Below are 13,720 nucleotides of genomic sequence, written 5' to 3'. Positions count from 1 at the left end.
CCTTAACATATAGACATATGCTGTCTGGACTTTTTTTTTTGGATCTTTTAAAGGGGAACAATTTTGTCATACATTATTTTAGTGAAACTTTAATCGTTTCCGCACGCAGCAAAAGCTCTCAAAAGGGGAAAAAACCCCTAAATATTCTTTATTGGTACTCCACTTGTATTGGCCTTAGCGTCTTATATAGCCTATAGTCTTCCTCAATAAATGAGATATTTAACTCTGAAACAATTTTTAAAATCGGACCTCCTGAGATTAGCGCGTTCAAACAAACAAATTCTTCGGCTTTATAATATTAGTATAGATATTATTATAGATATTCTGGCCTAATTAAATAAATTCACAACTTACAATCGTTAAAAATAACATTTGCATCAATACTGCATGCAGTAGAATGTAAAATGATTTTATCGAACTAGTTTTGTTTACCTCGAAAGGACCTTAGCTTAAGCCGCGCTTAAGATATTTGAAAGAATTTTAAAACCGTCTATAAAAACCTTATGTTTGTTACATACGTTCTAAATTGGAATTTATTTTTAGTAAGTTTAAAAAAAAATGCTCAAAATGTTTAAAATAATTCAACATTTATGACTACGATCTTAATACTCGGTGAGTCGATAACGACGACTGGGTCGAAGCGATCATTGTACCATTTCATAATATCCATTGACTCATACAAGAATATTATGTGTGAATTCTTATTGTGTGAATTATGTTGCACGAAAGTATAGTTTTATGTAAAAGATACATAATATATTAAATTTAATTATTCAGTTTTTTTGGGTCCCATTGTAATAGTAATCAGGCTATCGCAACAATAGTGCGCGATTTCATTCTAAGATTTATGTTCTATACTGAATTCTTTTATTAAAAATAAACTACTTAGATCTTATTACATTTATATATATAGATTCATTAAATTAATTAACGAAAAACAAACATCCATACAGTCCATACACACAAGATTTTATTGGTGGTACCTCTTGTGAGTACGCGCGGGTAGGTACCACCATCCTGCCTATTTCTGCCGTGAAGCAGTAATGCGTTTCGGTTTGAGGGGTGGGACAGCCGTTGTAACTATACTGAGATCTTAGAACTTATATCTCGGGGTGGGTGGCGCATTTGCGTTGTGGATGTCTATGGGCTCCAGTAACAACTTAACACCAGGTGGGCTGTGAGCTCGTCCACCCATCAAAGTAATAAAAAAAAAAAATTAAAATAAATAAAAAATTATCTGCTCCAAGCAGTAAATCTCGAAATACGTTTTCTGCGAATGTATTTGTAATCGAAGTTCTCACCGGGAGACAATTCAATTAATTTCTTTTTAAAATAAATCAGAATTCTGTTTTGTTTGCAAAGACTCTTGTCATATGATTAGATACTAAAATTCATCGTAGATTTTACGTACAAGAAGTCGTTCCCATATCAATCTTAAACAAACAACAGTGCGCCTAACTATACGTCGCAATGACATTGCAGAATTTACATTTCATTGGCATTCTTTGATTACTTTTATTCTAAGGTTTTTTCTACCGAATAAGTCGTAAAATATATACGTCGTACGTACTAGCAAGAATTTTATACAAAAAAGCTATCCGTAATCAAACCACGGTATGTTTTTTGTACATCAAAAACCAGTTTCGAAACATAAATTGCACTAATAAGGACGTGAAAGTAAATACATTGCATACTTTGTAATTAATCGCCACTTAAGTTTTGCGAAGGAAGCGATAATTAAAAAATAAACTCATCCAGAAAAACACGGATTGTTTATATAAAGTATCTATATAGATATACCACGTACAAGACATATATCTCCCGTTCTGATCTAGTATTTCTTTAGATTTTTCAACACGACTTTTACTGGTGGTAGGACCTTTTGTGAGTCGGCGCGGGGAGCCTATTTCTGCCATGAAGCAGTAATGCGTTTCGGTTTGAAGGGTGGGGCACCCGTTGTAGCTATACCTTAGAACTTATATTTCAAGGTGAATGGCGCATTTGCGTCGTAGATGTCTATGGGTTCCAGTAACCACTTAATACCAGATGGACTGTGAGCTCGCCCATCAATCTAAGCTATAAAAAATTAAAAAAACACGTAATTCGTGGATACACAAGTGTTCTGTGTTATTAATCCATCTTAAATAAAATCGTAAATACTGGTTGTAACTGAAATAATGATAGCTTGTGATACTAGAGGCTGGAACCCGTTGAGCTGAAAAGATTAAATATTCAAGAATAATCAATTATAATATCAATTTCGGTGCTCCTTTAAAATGTTTGATTGGGTCGTTTTGATCGACAGACCCGCAGCTGTATCACGTATTTCGCAGACAATTAGCAGAAGACAAATATTGTGCAAATATTGCTGTCAACTGTCCATTTCGTATTACGGACTTACAACAAAAAAGCAGATCGCGGACCATCACTAGTGCTGCCTCTGCAGAGCGATTTGTGAAACTTTAGTGCATTCTTTTCCATACAACTAACAACAACTGGCCTAAAGTCGGTATTACGGATGCTTTTGTATGCCACACAACAGCAGATATTTAGCAATTTCGTTTGTCAAATTTGCGACACCTTTTGTATCTGGTGCTGAATTGTTGCTAACTATCTGCAAGTGTAAAATTTGTGAAATTAAATTATTTTAACTTGATTTAGGTAAGTGTAATTGGTTTAGATCTTTATTTGCGTTTGTGTTTTCCATAGTATTAACATTAAATACCACGCTGGGCAATTTAAGTGCATTAATAATGTTGAGGTTATAAAGTTTATTTTTTACAAATTAATATTTCTTCTAGGTATGTACTATGGACAGAGCTCAAATAATAAATGGGGCTTTGGAGCCTAAGGAAATTAGGTCGGATACATACGAATTAGTGCGTTTGCGACGCTGTCTTCGTGATCAAGCCTGACCCCTTAATCTATCGGAAAGTTTGTTCAGAACACATTACAGAATTTCGAAACATCAATATTTACAATTGTGCTCTGAATTAAAGCCGTTAATAACCTAGATCATCAAAACGAACAAGAATAGAAAGTAAAATGCAAGGTACTTATATATATATATATATATATATATTCAATTTAACATTTTAATATGTGTAAATAATGAAGAAAATAAAAGATTCACAAAATCTTGTCTTCAAAAGTAGCATTGTTTTTTTTTTTATTTCAGATTTATTCTTAACTAAATGTTTTAAATAACTTGTTTATACAGGTGTTAACAGCATTGCAAAATTTCATACCAGAAACCTGTGGGAATGAGCTTTTTGCATTTTGAGTTAAACTGTAGTAAATTCAATGCCATTAGGGAAGTGGCTATGGCATTAAACAATCTTCCAGTTTTATTGAAACATTTAAAGTTTCTGCAAACAGTACAATGGGTCACAAGTTATTATAAATGGGTAAGTTAAATAATTATCTTATAGTATAGAGCACAAGAGTTCCACTGATTTTACAATTTCCACGAGTCAATCATATAGATCAGTTATATTCTTGAAGCTTTATAACTATAGCTATATATAGCTATATTTTAAACAGAGTTCTGAGAAATGTCAAGTCCTGGTGAAACTGGAAAGGCCTTCAGGCCACCATTAATCTTTCCTACATAATTTTTTTTTAATTCAAAATTTGTCTTATTTTTATAGTACATAGATATTTGAACAATAATAATTTTGTGATTGATAACATAATATAATAGTAAATAAATTTCTTTTCATTATAGGTTTTACAATAAATTTGGCTATCCTGGGGTTTCGGGGTGTATAGATGGCACTCATTTGCACTTATCAGATCTTCTGTATATGAAGAAAGGTTTTAGAACCACAAGCATTATCATTTCAAGAATGTGCAAATACTAAGTATTTTGCTGAAGCCTATCATTCACAATAACAAACATTTGATAGTACTTATCTAAAGAATTAAATTTTTCAGATCTGTGATAGTGATCTTAACATTTTAAGTATTGATGCAACATTTCATGATACATTTGTCTGGCTTATCACAACTGAATATGCCTATGCAGGACCTGCACCATAATAGTGAAAAAGTTTTGTTTTTAGGCAAGTAAAACATCATGAGCTCTGTCTCAGTAACCTGACTACAAAATAATACTCAATCTAAAAGTTTAAAACTTGGAAGGCCGTTAATATTTATAGTACTATAGTAATGTTTATTGTCATACCAGGAACACTGTTGACCATTGTGAGTATTGAAGGCCAGTTGGAGATGCTTGTTGGTACATAGAGTACTGCATTATGATCATCATATGATGGCCAAGACCATAATTGTTAGCTTGTATTGCATAACATGGCAAACACACATGGGTTTCCAGTGCCCCAACTCTCTGACGAAGATGCTGAAATTGATGTTTCTTATCAAATTCATAACGTTGTATTTTTTGGGAGAGAAGAGGAAACACAGCACTTAGCACCATGTCAACATTCAAGGGTGGTTCAATTGGATTGTGGAGAACAGACATTAAATTTAGTCCAACCTCTGTATTCTAGTAATTTTATGTAGATATTTTTAAAACTGCTGTTCTTAATTATGTGAACTGAGAGGGCAAGAATAGCCTAATTATTTCTGCCTATAATTTTTTAATTGTGTTTAGTGGAAATATACATATTTCCTTAACATTTTTGTGTTTATAGTAAAGGATGGATTCATAACAATTTGAAAGCAAAATTGTGAGGTTGTTTTATTAAGACAATGTTTTAATCTGTCATGCTCAATTTGTTCTGTATCATTTTATCTTTATGTTAACCCCGTTTGTATGTTGTGTTGTTATATATATTATTGTATATACTGCTGTTTTAAATAACAGAATAGAATGAATAACAAATCGACTAGTAATTCATAATTCTTCTAGATTTTGTTGGATACTTACATGAATATTACTTACAAAATGAAAAACATAATTCATAATTTAGACAAAATGTGGATCAACCACCACTCATTTTTGTTCATTGTGATAATAATAATAATATAAATATAAATATTTAACTGGTCCCGTGATAAGTTCGTAAAGAACTTGTGTTACAGGTACCAGATAACGGAAATAAATGTAGGATTTTTATTATACACATACATATATTTAATATACATCCATAACCCTGGAAAAGACATTTATATTTATCATACAAATATCTTTCCTTGGCGGGATTCGAACCCGCGACCCCCTTGTGTAGCGACCATGTCACTTACCACTACACCAGACGGCCGTTAGATAAGTTTGATAATTATTATTTTTGTGTAATTTTGTTTTATTTGAATAATAATTCTTAAATTAGGAAATCGTAGTTTGTTTGTAATACATGTCCAACTTCTTGCCGCATGAAATTGAAGCCACAATTGAAATATAATATCGACTGCCGATAATTTCAAAGAAACATAACTGAACTTGGGGCCGAGGTAAGTAGGATGATAGCAAGGTGATAGCTCTATAACCCTATAGACTAGAAGCAGAACATGCCAAATACTGTGAGTACAAAATATACAATGAAGCTAAATACTGGTATTCTACTGGTGGTAGGACCACTTGTGAGTCCGCACGAGTAGGTACCACCACTCCGCCTATTTCTACCGTGAAGCAGTAATGCGTTTCGTTTTGAAGGGTAGAGCAGCCGTTGAACTATACTGAGACCTTAGAACTTATATCTCAAGGTGGGTGGCGCATTTACGTTGTAGATGTCTATAGGCTCCAGTAACCACTTAACACCAGGTGGGCTGTAAGCTCGTCCACCCATCTTAGCAATAAAAAAATAAATAGTCATTTTGAAATGCTAAGTTGAGAGTAGTTTTATTAGCGTAAAATATACTCATTAGTGTCATAAAATTTACTGTAGTACCAGCCTAAAGTAAAACGTATATATTTGGATTTGCTTGACTATTGTAACAAGCGCTATTTCGTTTTTATGGTAATATAAACTATTACGGACTCAGCTAAAATTAAAACAAAATTGAACTTATTATTTTAAACAAGGTTTTTGCCGATATTGGTCAATTCCTTGAATTTTTTTATATATCTCCGCTGCAAGATGCGCGGCCTCTGCCTGCGTACGAGCAGCCTCTGCTGAAATGAAAGCTGCATGAGCCAGTGGTTCGCCTTATTTCCATTTTCTCCTCTTTCTACAACTACAGCTCACGATGTGTCTACTCTTGTTTGTTGTCCGCTATAGTCTAGATAATATAATGATTGATTAACATTCTTACTGCAGTGAGTGACTGCAAAGAGTACCTGGTTATTGAATAAAAATAACTTACTAAATATCGGCCTGATATTTGCAATGAAGCTTCTCTTAAGATGGCTTCGTCGACGAAAAACTGGGCTAATTATAAAAATAAATATTTATTTATTGTCTTAAAATATTAGATTCATTTGTTTAAAAATAATATAGAACATTAAGTTAATGTCTGACATGCAGTTTCCTATTCACGTCATATTGCCCATGACCTTGGATGAACATTATTTTGAATAGTCTGCACAGCTTTTATTTCCCTTCAAGCTGTGAAAGACTGCATGCACTATATTTCTGGTATTCAAATCAAAGCCTACTCTTGCCAAGTCAAACAATTCCACTATCTATTACTTGATAAAGAATAGCAGCATCTCGCCTAGAATATCATCGACTGGTTGTTCTAGCGTTGTCGGCCTCATGTCGGCGTAAGATGGATCTGTTGTACACGTTATTATTGATAAAACCATAAAACTAACTCATTTATTCTAGAATTTACTATTTAATTTGAAATCATCGTGGCCTAAGCGGTGTAGTAGAGACGGCCGACTTTCTAATAAAGATGCGACTGAACCAGTGTTAGAATCCCGCAGGCAGATATCAATAAATCCAATGAAACACGTATTTGACATATATACATGGAATACTTCCATGATTAAGGATTCATTCATCTTTTATTTAAAATCAAATTAGCAAATATTCTTTAAGAAATCGTTGGTGGTGATGGTTTGATTAACCCGCAAGACCACCATTCCGCCCATTTCTACCGCGAAGCAGTAATGCGTTGCAATTTGAAGAATGGGGCAGCCGTTTTGGTATACAGTTGAAACTCAGACCTCGTTTCTAAAGGTGGGGGCGGCATTCACGTTGTGAGTCTATACCACTTAACACTAGATGGGTTTTGAGCTTATGTACTTACTTAATTGATAATGAAATTAATAAATTACGCTATAATTTTGATCCATTCTTTTTTAAAATAGGTTCACGATTACAAAAAAAATGATAACAGTGTTTGACATGACACAATTACATTTTTATAGCTATTATTATTCAAAATAAAGCAAAAATTATTATTAGATCACTTATTTTTAGTAACGCTTCATCGAAAAGAACAGAATTAGCAGCTCTCACTTGGCGTTTCAAACGTGAATTCCACTTAAACATTTTGAAATGTTTATAAATGTAACGCGCTTTTATAAATTCATTTGCCGGTTTGTTCAGCAAAAAAAAAAAAGTAATGTGGCTTTTTAGTGCCAATTATTGCTACCCGATTGCGACTGGCGCTAGTTGTATGACAGAAAACTGCAGTAAGCGGTAAGCGAACAATCGCGGTACGTGATACGAAATAATTTGACGTTTTGCGATCGGTCGCGACGCGTCTGCACAGCATCTGCAAAATTGTGGCTGTCGCAAATTTTTACGTGATCAGGGGGCCGGCTCTGTAGCGCACAATTCTTTACAATGTTATTTTTGCTTTTCATACATATTGAAATTAGTATCAAAAAATATATTTTTTCTAAGATTTTAAATTAACATTTAAGGCACTAAGTCCGTTGTAGAAGTTATAAAGTAATTTATAAACCAGGCAATAAATAACTTTTGTAGAGTTTTCTTGTAGAAAATTAATCTTTTGCCTCATTTAGTCAAATTAAGGATTATATCTTTTTTCACAACCTGCCTTGTGTTAAGGAGGCTAGCGGAGTCCCTACAAATCACTTTTTGAGACAGCAAAGAGAAAAAGCAGTTGGGCCGTAAGCCGGTCCACCCACCTAAACATAAAAAATGACGTTATCATGTATTGTTCAATTCAAAATCAAAAATGACTTGGATGGACGGTGTGTAATAGGATACGCGACAGAATTAAATGAGTGCAGAGATGACGTATGATAGGTCCAAATGGTACTAGAGTAGGTATATGCGCTATAAAGTGAAATAAGGCCGCGAATAAGAGTATTTACTACAAATAGAATTTTTTTAAAATAGACAAACATACCATAAGTCTGTTTGCATAAATCGAAATACATTTTCTTATCAGCTCTTACGCATACCATGAAACACGATGAATGAACAGATATCAGTCAAGGCGCTTTAAGCAACGGTGTCGATGTGGTCATTATTTACGTAATTTACGTACGCCATAGTTATACAGAAGCGAGGGTTAAGAAACTAAACATACTAGCGGTCCTCCGGTAGTCGAAATTCGACTATAATTAATTGAAATTATAAATACACTATTATGATTCTATTGTCAAAGGCTGTTATTATACTTCTATAGTCACAGATTTCGTCATGACTACACTTTAGACAAATATTAATAAAGACAAACAATAAGAAAAGTTTGACAATAAACAAATAGTATGCATGCGTGTGTGTGTCAAATACATGGCAGTATGTGTAATAGTTTTTAATATTAATTTAATGTATTTTATATGCATAATTTAAAAAAAATTGACATTCTGCAGTCCTTCTCTATATTCTCCAAAAGTGTGGGAAATTTCATACTCCTCCGACCGCGCAATTTTCGTAAAACTAGATACAAAGTTTTTGCTTCACATATTAATATATACATAGATAAGTAACTAAAGGTGTGACGCGGCTTCTCCCGTGCTAAATTTTAATAAAAAAAAAATGTATCCTATACACATTAAAAGTGAGGCCCATCAAACAATTTGTTTTTTTATTGCTTAGATGGGTGGACGAGCTCACAGCCCACCTGGTGTTAAGTGGTTACTGGAGCCCATAGACATCTACAACGCAAATGCGCCACCCAGCTTGAGATATGAGTTGTAAGGTCTCAGTATAGTTACAACGGCTGCCCCACCCTTCAAACCGAAACGCATTACTGCTTCACGGCAGAAATAGGCAGGGCGGTGGTACCTACCCGCGCGGACTCACAACAGGTCCTACCACCAGTAATTTTGTTTCCTTAAATATTTGTATAGATGTAGAAATATTTATATAGCGGCCTTATAAAAATTGAAGTGTACGACGTTTCTGCTGCGTGCATCGAAACATCGAATTGACCTCAGTTATTTTTTACCTGTGAAATGTTGTCTACGAATAGCCACAGGGAAGTATTTTTGACTTGTTTTTTTATAAGAACGTCTATAGTGTATCGTACTGCTCCCGTCACATGTCAGAGGGGGACCTTTACTTTGCCTTTTATACTTAAATTTATATTTTATGGAAATACCTATTGAGAATCTCAGTATAGGGCACCACGATCCTATCGATTAAAAAACAGGCTTTCTTATTCGTTTGTTGTACAGTCGTAACTTTCAAGGTTATTAATACTACCACCTCAAGATTTCAACATTTTCCAACATCATTACTGGTGGTAGGACCTCTTGTGAGTCCGCGCGGGTAGGTACCCGCTACCCTGCCTATTTTTGCCGTGAAGCAGTAATGCGTTTCGGTTTGAAGGGCGGGGCAGCCGTTGTAACTATACTGAGACCTTAGAACTGATATCTCGAGGTGGGTGGCACGCTTACGTAGTAGATGCCTATGGGCTCCAGTAACCACTTAACACCAGGTGGACTGTAAGCTCGTCCACCCATCTAACCAATAAACAAAACATGCCAATGCCTCAACAATACAGTGAACCGTCCAGCGGCTTTTTTTATTGTCCCACATTTGTGCACTTTCACAGATATTAAACAGTTAATAAACCACCGTTATTACGCATTTAAACCTGAAGAAACACTAAATAGACAAAATAAAACAAATCACACAACTTCAATCCTCGCGTTCCTGCTAAAAAGTCCTTACCTTCTGGTGGACAACAGAATCAAATGTTTTTTTTTCCTACCTATGCTGATAGCCTTGACATGTAGGGGAGCTCACGGGGCTCAAACCGGGTGCGTCGCTAACCCTGGCCCTAGCAAAAGCAGTGCTTTGCAGAATCTACCACCAGATCGGAAACGCGACCCACTGAGAAGATCTGGCGATAAACTCGGAGCGCTGTTTCTATGGGTTAATTCGCTCGTCGAGCCCTTCGTCGCAAGCGACGGGTTCGACAAGGACGACGACCGGAACCAAATGTCATACCAGAGGATCCGTCACATCGAAAAATTTGAAACGAGGCTCTACGCTGTCTATGATTGTCAAGTGAAACATTCCACAAATATTTTGTGCAGAAAATGTTATTTTAAACCTCAAATTCGATTGACTCTTAAATGTCTAAAGCGTAATTATTAATATTTAAAATAATTGAAGGTTACAACAACGGTAATTGTCTGTGTGTTCGTTATAAAATCAAAAGTTGTTGAACTCGGAACTCGGCTTTCGTTTTCCGGTATACAATTTCAAAGAATAATAAATTGAACGGGCTCATGTATTTGAAACATAAAAAAAACCAAATGAACGAAAATTTTTAGTAAATTATCTGAAGTAGTATTGACTGACTCAACTGAAACAAGTTATACAGTAAACCTGTTAATTAATTAACGAAATATATACTGAACTCATTTCAAGTCGTCGTGGCCTAAAAGATAAGACGCCTGGTGTACATGTACTGAGTGAGGGACTATGCTGGTGTTCAAATCCCACAGACACGTCTACCGATTTTATTTTTACAAAGTTAACTGATGTTCACGATTTACTTTCACGATGAAAGAATAATAAAATGGTGTATTAAAAATAAGTATAAAAAAATAAAATTAGCGAAATTAATATTCGGACAAAAGTCGAGTTTTATTTCAAGGTGCTTGACGGTATTCGCGTTGTGATATCTATGGGTTCTGGTAGCCTTTTAACTTCAGATGAGCCGTGAGCTCGTACATCCATCTAAAAAAAAATTGTATTCTTACAAGTGCTAGTGAATCTTGTATCAATTTTTGATTGTTGATTTTGTAACTGAACTAACTGATTTTTGGTAAAACGTATTAGTTGGTTAAAAATACCGCGTTAAGAATAATTATTGACGTACCTTTAAAAATTACCTTTAACATAAAAAAAATGAACTAAATCTTTTAATAAAAGCATTTCGGCTTTCGATACGTATGGAAATTTTCAACTCAATCGAACAATTTCATGTTGGTGAAAATTACATTGAAAAACTCCGTTACACATACTATATGTTAAAGATACAGATCAAGCTTGTGGAAAGATGTTCAAAACTTAGTTTTTATTTCAATATTGAATAGAATAACCGCTTATACATCTAAATATTAATACGTGAAGCAAAAACTTTGTATCCCTTTTTACGAAAATTGCGCGGACGGAGGAGTATGAAATTTTCCACACTTATAGAGAATATAGAGAAGAAGTGCACAATGCTAATATTTTTTTAAATAATGCATAAAAGATACAATAAATTAATAAAGAAAACATTACACACACTACATACCATGTATTTGACGCACACACGCATGCATACTATTTATTGTCAAACTTTTGTTCTTGACGTCTGTTGTCAAATTGAGAATAAATTAAATATTTTTTATTTGTTAATATTTGTTAATATTTCTTTGTTAATACTTTTTATAGTGTAGTCTTTGCGAAATTTGTGATTATAGAAGTATAATATACAATCATAATAGTGTACAAACTTACAATTCCAATTAATTATAGTCGAATTTCGACTACTGCGGGACCTCTAGTACATCTAAATATGAGCAACCAGAAAAAGTGCACTTAAACCATAATGCTATGGTTAATACTCGGATATTCATAAATAACTGAAAACTAGGCTAATGGTAATTTATCGCACGGGTCCGTAAATTTAACGACTAAAACTATTTCATAGACTTTGATAGTGTAAATATTCGTGGACGTAATGGATTTTTTATCTAACAAAAATACCGCTTGCGCTTGTGAAACGACTTTTTTTACTATACTGATTGAATAGACGAAAGCTCACTGCTTAATTGGCGTTAAGTGTTGCAGTCATTAGTCACAACCAGAAACCAACCAACTTTAGAGAGGTCCACGCTTCCATTCTATTGCAGGCTGTGCCATCCCTCAGAACGGCTACTTCTCGATAATAATAAGCGAGATGTTAGATCCTAAGCTTGCTGAAAATACTCTGTGCCAGCAGAAGACTAAGGCTCTATCGGTGTTACGTCCTGTGGCCGTCCTTGTTCTGAAGCTTAAGTGTTAGCGCTGGATTTGTCGAAAAGCCGTGAAATTTGTCACGAATCAGTTAAATAACTTGAAATAACTAAAGCATTGAAGAATGTTTCAAGGGTACGTGATCCGGGGTGGTTTAGTGATCCGAAATCATTGTCTCTCGATTCCAAAGGACATATTTTACGGCTGTTTCTTCAGCTGTTGACTTCGATCTCTTTTCCCAAAACAGGGTGTATTTATGTTGTTTATGGGCCCATGTAACCATTTGTCATTTGGCCATGTGCTCGTCCGGTCATTCCAGTTTTATAATTTAAAATTGTTGGGGGTAGCCATCATACAATACAAGATAATTGACAGATGCCTGAATCTCGCTTATGACATTTTCAACATATATACAAATTCCGAACACCAACATTTGGACCGTCGGTCTACCAAGCGGAAGGAGAAGCGGAAGTCGATCACCCGCTCGGCGGAAGATCTTCCCTTTGTCGAATATACCTACAACTTAATGAAAATTAAAAATATCTAATCCGGCAAGAATTATATCAAATTCAATAACACGTTATTGATTTCCAATCTTATAACAGATCTCTGCAATAGATGACAATAATTCCTTACGTCAAAACTTTCACTGTTATGTATTTAAGTTTTGAGAATTTTTCTGATTGCAACGAACTGACAAACCCACATCGGAGAGGTCGAGTTTTTGCACGCAGGTCAGTGTGCTGCTGACCGGAATAACAAAAATCAAAACGTGAACTCCGCGAATTCATTTGATAAAAAAATATATTTGTATTGAGAATAAATAAGATTCTGAAGTGCATCAGTAAAATTATATATAGATCGTAGTGAGGATTTTTTTGTATTTTCATACTAATACGGCTCTAAGGAAATTCTTGAGATGATTCCCCGTCTCTATTTTATCATCACATCTCGGCCAAGCTCATATTACTATCGGGAATCACTTCGTTCATCCACTGTATTATTTTACTAGGACCCGGTTTTGGAATTAACCTCCTCCCCCCCCCACGGTATTTAGACGGAGCTATCTACGGCTATTGATGACTTTACATCATTACGGATCCTTCCGATCCATTAACGGTGCTTTTAGGCACCACAAGCACCCGTCACCGTTTTCGTCGGACTCGTTGCTTGCGACGAAGGGCTCGACGATTGAATTTACCCATTGACACAGTCCACTGATCCCACGGATCTTCTCGGTGGGTCGCGTTTCAGATTCGGTGTTAGATTCTGCGAAGCGCTGCTCTTGCTAGGGCCAGTGTTAGCAGCATTCCCAGTTTGAGCCCCGTAAGCTCACCTACATCAATAAGAATACCATAAATAAGAAGCTGAAATAGCCTCTCATGGCTATTAGCAGAGGTAGGAAAAAAAAGTGGGTTTTGCGCGCCCGC

The 13,720-nt window shown here is 35.1% G+C and overlaps 1 protein-coding gene and 2 long non-coding RNA genes across 3 annotated transcripts in view; 2 read left to right on the top strand and 1 right to left on the bottom strand.

Moving 5' to 3' along the window:
- Nucleotides 1-13,720, top strand: part of LOC101735549 (uncharacterized) — a 285,974-nt gene that overhangs the window by 40,706 nt on the left and 231,548 nt on the right. The gene's annotated exons all lie outside the window — the stretch shown is intronic.
- On the top strand, nt 2,303-5,298 carry LOC119628867 (uncharacterized). The gene is made up of 4 exons (XR_005244990.2): nt 2,303-2,661; nt 2,802-3,052; nt 3,221-3,407; nt 3,728-5,298. It is a non-coding gene; the product is annotated as an uncharacterized LOC119628867 (long non-coding RNA).
- Nucleotides 5,777-6,410, bottom strand: LOC134199339 (uncharacterized). Its single transcript, XR_009973791.1, has 2 exons — nt 6,268-6,410; nt 5,777-6,183 (listed from the first exon to the last, which is right to left on the bottom strand). It is a non-coding gene; the product is annotated as an uncharacterized LOC134199339 (long non-coding RNA).

Source organism: Bombyx mori, chromosome 9 (genome assembly GCF_030269925.1).
Source record: "Bombyx mori chromosome 9, ASM3026992v2".
NCBI lineage: Eukaryota > Metazoa > Arthropoda > Insecta > Lepidoptera > Bombycidae > Bombyx > Bombyx mori.
Note: the sequence above shows the minus strand (reverse complement) of the source record. Positions and strands in the feature narration are given on the sequence as shown.